Below are 9,168 nucleotides of genomic sequence, written 5' to 3'. Positions count from 1 at the left end.
AATAGCATAGGATCCATTAAAGTGATTGGTGATCAATAACGAGTCTACATATACTTTAAGATATTTCACCCCCATATCCTTAGCAATTTGCAAGCCAGCAATTAAGGCTTCATATTCAGCCTCATTGTTAGTTGCTTGGAACTCACAGGCTATGGAGTGGGGTATTATGTCCCCCTGTGGCGATTTTAGTAGTATCCCGAGCCCTGTGCCCTTGACATTTGAGGATCCATCAGTGTGTAGTATCCAAGGATCCTTGGTCTCATCCAGCTGCTGGACTTCCAATTCTGCTTCCTTTTGTAGATCACTACTGAAATCAGCCACAAAGTCGGCTAGTGCTTGGGATTTAATGGCTGTTCTCGGCTCATATCTTATATCATGGGCACTAAGCTTTACTGCCCACTTAGCCATTAGCCATTCTTCCGAACATCTCTGGTTTCCTGAGGACATTCTTGATTGGGAAATTAGTTCTAACAACGATAGTATGAGTTTCAAAATAATGTCTTAACTTAGTTGATGCCATAATTAATGCAAGAATAAGTTTTTCAAGGTGTGAGTACCTGGATTCGGCATCAAGTAAACTCTTACTTACATAGTAGATAGGATGTTGTGTACCTTCGTGATCCTTAACAAGGACAGCACTTACAGCGGTTGAGGATACCGCCAGATATAAGGATAACACATCTCCTTTTCCGGGTTTCATTAATGCTGGTGCTGAGGACATATATTCTTTAAGGGCTTGTAAAGCATTCTCTTGCTTCTCAGTCCATTCAAACTTCTTGTTCTTCCTTAGGATATCGTAAAATTCTTTAAATCTTTCTGAGGATTTTGATATGAACCTATTCAGAGCTGCTATCCTGCCTGTTAGCCTTTGCACATCCTTAGCATTGGCAGGGGACTTGATGTTCACTAGTGCTTTACATCTTTCTGAGGATTTTGACATGAACCTGTTCAAATGCCTCTTCCAGATCCCTTAGGTGATCCTCAGCTTTCTTTGACTTGACTACCATATCATCTATGTATACTTCCATAGTTTGTCCAATTTGATCTTTGAACATCATATTCACCAGCCTTTGATATGTTGCACCTGCATTTCTTAGTCCAAAAGGCATGGCAATATAACAATATAAACCGGTTGGGGTCATAAAGGCTGTATCCTCTTGGTCAGATGGTTCCATCTGAATTTGTTGGAATCCAGATGATGCATCCATAAAGGTCAACAGTTCATGCCCCGCCGTTGCATCCACCATGGAGTCAATGTGGGGTTGTGGGAAAGGATCCTTGGGACATGCCTTATTCAGATCAGTGAAATCGACACATACCCTCCACTTTCCGTTTTTCTTTTGGACAACAACCACATTGGCTAACCATTTTGGATATTTTACCTCTCTGATCATACCTACTCGAAGTAGTCTCTCTACTTCTTCTTGGATAATGGCATTCCTTTCTGGTGCAAACTTCCTCCTTTTTTGATGGATTGGTTTGATAGACCTGTCAATGCCAAGTTTATGAGTGATAATATCCTTAGATATAACTGTCATATCTTCGTGTTTCCATGCAAAGGTAGATTTTCTTCTTTTGAGGAAGGATATTATGTCTTCTTTCATCTTGCCAAGGATCCCTGATCCGATATAGATTTTTGATTCAGGATCACTAGGATTCAAGAGGATTTCGTCCACATCTTGTTCCCTTGCCTCCAAAACATTCCTTGGAGGATACTGTAGTTGCTATTGCTCCCTAGGCTTCGAGGTTGGCTTCATGGATGAGGTATAACAATCTTTAGCCTCCTGCTGATCACTATCGATCTTGATTATCCCCCATGGGCTAGGGAGTTTCACACATTGATGATAGGTGGATGGGACTACTTTCATATCATGTATCCAGGGCCTGCCAAGAATAACATTACAACAAGATAAACAATCAATAACACAGAATTTTTGATAATTATGTAATCCTTCCACGTAGATTGGGAGTTTGATGTCTCCCAGAGTTTTCTTTGTTTCTCCACTGAATCCCACAAGCACGGAGGATCTTGGTGTGATGTCTGATTCTGGGATGCCCATTTTCTTTAGAACATCAAGCTGGATAATGTTTACTGAGCTTCCTCCATCGATAAGGATCCTGCGGACAAAATGGTTAGAGATTAAGAGAGTAATAACTAAACTATCATGATGAGGATCCTGGATGTTAATGCGATCATCCTCATCAAACGTTATCGTCTTTCCTTCCGAGACACTTGATGTTCGAATAGGTCTTTCTCCATTATCCATTTTTGCTTCCTTTGCATGCCTTTTGGCCGCCGAGAAGGATGTACCACAGATGTCTGATCCTCCGGAAATAAAGTTGATCACTTGTGCATTCGCCGGAGGGGCTGGAGCCTTTTCAGGGATCCTTTCAGGATCTTGAGTCCTTTGCTTTTCTCTTCCCAACAATTCTTTTAGATGCCCCTTGCTTAACAGATATCCGATTTCTTTTCTTAATGCTATACATTCTTCAGTTAGATGCCCGAAATCCTCATGGTATGCACACCACTTTGACTTGTCTTTAGTCCCGGATGGTTTGTCATTCTTTCTGGGCCATCTGGCTTTTTCTCCTAGATTCTGCATTGCAAGGATTAGTTCATGATTGTCAACAGAAAAACAATACTCAGAAATCGGAGGATAATCCTCATCATCCTCTTCCTGGTCAACAGCATGCACGTTCTGGTTGTCATTTCTATGGTAGGATTTGAACTTGTTGTTCTTGAAAGAGGATCCTTGCTTTTCCTGTTTTGAGGATCCTACTTGCCTCTCCTGGATCCTCTTGTCATCCCCTAGCCGGATGAACCTGAGTGCCCGAGTCCTTACTTCATCTAGGTTCCTGCATGGTGTCATAACAAGATCACCATAGAACAATGAATCCTTAAGCAGTCCCATTTTGAAGGCCTCAACAGCCGTGGCCATATCCAAGTTGGGAATGTCCAAGGATTCTTTACTGAATTTAGTTATATAATCCCTTAATGATTCATTATGACTTTGAGTTACCCTATATAAATCACTAGTTAATCTTTCAAATTTTCTACTACAAGAGAATTGGTTATTGAATAAATTAACTAAATTAGCAAATGAAGTAATAGAGTAAGGGGGAAGACTTAGCAGCCATTTAAGAGCTGATCCAGTAAGAGTGGATCCAAATCCTTTACATAGGCATGCTTCTTTTAACTTTTCTGGGATTGGATTGATCTCCATCCTCTCCTTGTATTGTGCTATGTGCTCCTCAGGATCCGTTGTACCGTCATACAGCTTCATAGTGGGGATATGGAACCTTTTGGGTACCTCTGCATCACAAATTGGTGGTGCAAAACGAGATACCTTATGGCTTCCATCTGCAATCTCCGGGATAGGCTTGACTACCCCTGGAACACTTGAGATCATATCTTTTAGCTTCTACAACTCCCTGGCCATGGCATGATTGATACTTGTATCCTGCATGAGTCCATGGTTAGTGGTAAGATAATTATTTAAAGTGTTACCTCCCATTGGATTCAAGTTAGGAACACCGGGTGTGAATCCAAATTGCTGGGATTCTGGGATGATGGAGGGACCAGTGGAAGCAATGGTCTGCATTGGAATGAAGTCCCCTTGATGGACATCTAGATTTCCTGTTTGCAAACTCTTTAGGGATCCTAGAATCTGGAAGGATCCTGGTATCTGAGACGATCCCGGAACGAAGGAGGATCCTTGGACCTGGGATGATCCTGGAACAAAGAATGATCCTTGAACCTGGGACGATCCTGGAGCAAAGGAGGATCCTTGAACCTGGGATGATCCTTGGATAAAGCAGGATCCTTGAAACTGGTGTGCTCCCGGGTAGGCTCCTGAATTCATGAAGGATCCCATATGCTGAGGATAGGATCCTGCTGGCTGAAAATGTGAGCTTGATGCCTGAGTCATTCCTGCCGATCCGAGGTGCAGTCCTTTTGATTCTCCCATAATTTGAACGTCTGGGACTCCCGATGGCTGAGAAGTGATCATTGGAGTATCAAAGCTCAAGGATTTGGGCATCAGTGGGGAATGATCCTCTTCCGCTTTCTTTTGTCTTTTGAGATCTCCAATTTCCCTAAGGATCCTTTCATTAGTTTCATCCTGCCGCTACATACGATCCTTCATCTGCAAAATCAAAGTAAATACATCACTAGTACTGGGAGCAGAAGAATTCATAGCAGAAGAAGATGGAGGTTTAGAGTAAGTAGGAGTTGGTCTCTTCTCAGCATTCTTCTGGGATCCTGCCGGTGGAGGAGGCAGAGTGTTCTGAGACGAGGTGACTGCAGACATTGCCGTGGATGTATTTTTCAATGATGAAGCCATGTAACTCTTTGAAATGATTTCGAACAGAAAGTTTTCTTATGAATGAAGCACCAATTGCCCCACGGTGGGCGCCAAACTGTTTTGGTCAAAAATCACACAAGGATAATGCAACCAAACTTTAAGTAAATGGGGAATGATGCTTGGTTTATTGAAAAAGTAGAGGATCACTGCAATGTGAAATATGCAAAGACACAATGATTTATACGAGGAAAAAGCCCTTGATCAATGTATGATCTCCGGCATAAAAAACCTCGGGTGATGACAACTACCGATCACCAACTTCAATATATCAAAATATGGTAACAACTTCGGATGATAATGAGCTGAGTACAAGGATCACTATAGTTTTCGAGTGTCTAAGCGTGTGAGAATTGTGTTGTGTCTCTTCCGAATGGGGAGGAGTGTTTATATATACAAGTGTAGGTGGCCTATTTTAGGTAAAAAGACTAATAATCAGCTCATTACCCCTTTAGAAATAGAAGTAAATCTAGCCTAAATTGTCGCCCTTAAATCATGCCAAGTTTCCATATCCTTTACAACGTCCATCTCCGATTAAGCACATGCTATAGTTGTAAAGACGCGTCCCTTGATTGTGATGCTAAGAGCGGATCCTGCTAGATGTTCCTGCAAAATAACATTAAATCCAATGAAAGCAACTGTTAGCATGAGGATCCTATGATGGTCCGTGATCCTGATCCTGGAACTCTGCTGAGGATCACTATCTGTCAAAGAGACAAGGATCACTGGTTAGGATCACATGTAAGGATCATGTATTATAAAAATCCAGCCCTAACACATACCATGAAGATTTTGGGCATCTAACAGAAGAATGCATTGCATTGAGAAAGGAAATTGGATACTTGTTGAGCAAGGGGCATTTAAAAGAATTGTTGGGTAGAAAAAAGTCAAGGACTCAGGATCCTGAAAGGATCCCTGAGAAAGCTCCGGCCCCTCCAGCAGATGCACAAGTGATAAACTTTATTTCTAGAGGATCAGATATTTGTGGCACATCCTTCTCAACAGCAAAAAGGCATGCAAAGGAAACTAAAATGGATAATGGAGAAAGACCTGTTCGAACATCAAGTGTCTCTGAAGGAAAAGTTATAACCTTTGACGAGGATGATCGTGTTGATATCCAGGATCCTCATCACGATGGATTAGTTATTACCCTTTTCATTGCTAACCATTTTGTTCGCAGGATTCTTATTGACGGAGGAAGCTCAGTAAACATTATCCAGCTTGATGTTCTAAAGAAGATGGGTATTCCTGAGTCAGATATCATACCAAGATCCTCCGTGCTCGTGGGATTTAGTGGCGAAACAAAGAATACCCTGGGGGACATTAAACTCCCAATATACATAGAAGGCCTACATTCTTATCAAAATTTTTGTGTTATTGACTGTTTATCTTGTTGTAATGTTATCCTTGGCAGGCCTTGGATACACGATATGAAGGCAGTCCCATCCACCTACCACCAATGTGTGAAGCTCCCTAGTCCTTGGGGAATAGTCAAGATTGACAGTGACCAGCAGGAGGCTAAGAACTGCTACACTTCATCGATGAAACCAGCCTCGAAGTCAAGGGAGCAATAGCAATCAAAGTATCCTCCAAGGGATGTCTTGGAGGCAAGAGAGCAGGATGTGGTAGAAATCCTTATGGATCCTGATGATCCTGAATCCAGAATCTATATTGGATCAGGGATCCTTGGCAAAATGAAAGAGGACCTCGTATCCTTCCTCAGGAGGAAGAAAACTACCTTTGCATGGAAGCATGAGGATATGACAGGTATATCTAAGGATATTATAACTCATAAACTTGGCATTGACAGGTCATTCAAACCGATCCATCAAAAAAGGAGGAAGTTTGCACCGGAAAGGAATGCCATTATCCAGGAAGAGGTAGAGAAATTGCTCCGGGCAGGTATGATTAGAGAGGTCAAGTATCCAAGATGGTTGGCCAATGTGGTTGTTGTTCAAAAGAAAAATGGAAAGTGGAGGGTATGTGTCGATTTTACCGATTTAAATAAGGCATGTTCCAAGGATCCTTTCCCATTACCCCACATTGACTCCATGGTGGATGCAACGGCGGGTCATGAACTGTTGACTTTTATGGATGCTTCATCTGGATTCCAGCAAATTCAGATGGAACCATCTGACCAAGAGGATACGGCTTTTATGACTCCAACCGGTATATATTGTTATATTGCTATGCCGTTTGGGTTAAGGAATGCGGGTGCCACATATCAAAGGCTGGTGAATATGATGTTCAAGGACCAGATTGGACAAACAATGGAGGTTTACATAGACGATATGGTGGTGAAATCCATTAAAGCTGAGGATCACCTAAGAGACTTGGAGGATGCATTTGATATCCTTGTGTCACACCCCGATTTCCACGTATATCACCGGTGGGCCCGGTGGGGGATTACTGTGACGTAGTTGGCAACAATATAGTCAAACCACACAATTATATAAATGCACAGCGGAAGCTTAAAGATAAATATATACTTCAACCTCTGGTTGTAATATCAAATGTATTACAGAAGTCGAATGTATCCACAGTGGATCAAAATAATAATAAAATATTGTTCAGTCAGATACAGCATCGAGTTTGCGAGACTATTCGTGATGCTTAGGAAGCTATTACCAGCCAATTTCGTGTAGTACCTGCACTTAATCTTTTTGGGAAAATACGTCAGTTTACACTGGTAAATACGTTCAACTGACACATTTGAAAATGTTTATTAAAATTGATTTGAATGCACAAGGCACAAACTCTTTTATAACTTGGGAAAATTATTAGAATCTTGTGAACGAATTACATGTCCTTTTATGCGTTCAGTAGCCTGGATCCTGTCCGGGTTAAAGATTAATAGACACGCCACATTGCGTAAAACCGTAGTATAAAAACCAACAGCTACGTCTTTTAAATAATAATGTCGACATAATATACCGGGTGTACGCCTACACCGGGATGTCGAGGTCGTGGCCATTTCGTAAAATGATGCCAAGGATATCCGGGACAACGGTCATTAACCCCCCAAAGGCTTTTAAGAAACAAAACTGTTTAAATGAGCCGATCACATTATTCAATTAACCACCTAAGCGATGGAAGATATGATGACTGTGAAATCAGATACCATCCAGGCAAGGCAAATGTGGTTGCCGACGCTTTAAGCAGAAAGGAAAGAGTAAAACCGATCAGAATCAATGCCAAGCGCATTGAAATAAGAAATAATTTGAATGAAAGGGTGTTAGCTGCACAGAAGGAAGCTGTGCTGGAAGCTAACTATCCTACAGAAAAGTTGGGAGTAACTGAGGAGCAGTTATCCCACGACAAGGATGGAATGCTACGACTAAACGGACGAATATGGGTTCCAATTTATAGAGGACTTCGTGAAGTCATTCTCCAGGAAGCCCATAGTTCCAAATATTCTGTTCATCCTGGAGCTGATAAGATGTACCAGGATCTAAAAGCCAACTACTGGTGGATTGGTATGAAAAAGTCCGTAGCAGAGCATGTTGCTAAATGTTTGACTTGTGCTCAAGTCAAGGCTGAACATCAAAAGCCATCAGGTTTGCTTCAGCAACCTGAAATTCCCAAGTGGAAATGGGAAATGGTGACAATGGATTTTATCACCAAGTTGCCGAAAACGAAAAAGGGAAATGATACCATATGGGTCATAGTTGACAGACTGACTAAGTCAGCTCATTTTCTACCCATCAAGGAGACGTATAGCTCCGATATGTTAGCCCAATTGTATGTTGACAAGATAGTAGCGCTACATGGTATACCTATATCTATTATCTCCGATAGAGATACTAGATATACGTCACATTTTTGGAAGAGTTTCCAACAGTCATTGGGTACTCGTTTGAATTTCAGTACGGCTTATCACCCTCAGACCGACGGTCAGAGTGAGCGTACGATTCAGACTTTGGAAGACATGCTTCATGCATGTGCGATCGACTTAGATGGTAGTTGGGATAAGAACCTACCCCTGATCGAATTCTCCTACAACAATAGCTACCATTCCAGCATAAAAGCTGCGCCTTTTGAGGCCTTATACGGTAGAAAGTGTAGATCGCCCATTTGTTGGGCAGAAGTTGGGGACGTCCAGTTGTCTGGACCAGATATCGTCTTTGAGACGACAGATAAGATCGTTCAGATTCGCGATCGATTAAAAGCTGCCAGGGATAGGCAGAAAAGTTATGCAGATCCTAAGCGCAAGGATTTTCACTTCGATGTAGGTGATAAAGTGTTACTCAAAGTATCGCCTTGGAAAGGCGTGATGCGTTTTGGCAAGAAGGGCAAGCTAAGCCCAAGATATATAGGACCTTTCGAGATTATCGAACGTGTCGGATCAGTCGCTTACAAGTTAAACTTGCCAGAAGAACTTAGCGCTATACATAATGTGTTCCACATCTGTAATTTAAAGAAGTGTTTCACAGACGATTCACTGGTTATACCACATACAGATATACACATAGACGAAAGTTTGAAATTTGTGGAAAACCCTTTGTCGATTGAGGATCGACAGGTGAAGAAACTTCGAAGGAAGTATATACCGATTGTTAAGGTTAAATGGGATGCCCGTAGAGGTCCCGAATACACGTGGGAAGTGGAATCCACGATGCAAGAAAAATATCCCTATTTGTTTCAATAAATCTCGAGGGCGAGATTTTTTTTAAGGGGGTGAGGATGTAACACCTCGAAAAATTCCGTCCAATAATGTCTTGACACGTGTCATAAGGTTCCGGTATGCGAAAACATACTTTAGAGGGACTAAAAGTGACAAACAGTGAAAACTATGGAACGTAAGGGT

Source organism: Helianthus annuus, chromosome 12 (genome assembly GCF_002127325.2).
Source record: "Helianthus annuus cultivar XRQ/B chromosome 12, HanXRQr2.0-SUNRISE, whole genome shotgun sequence".
In the NCBI taxonomy this organism is placed as follows: Eukaryota; Viridiplantae; Streptophyta; class Magnoliopsida; order Asterales; family Asteraceae; genus Helianthus; species Helianthus annuus.
This window is presented reverse-complemented; position numbering follows the sequence as displayed.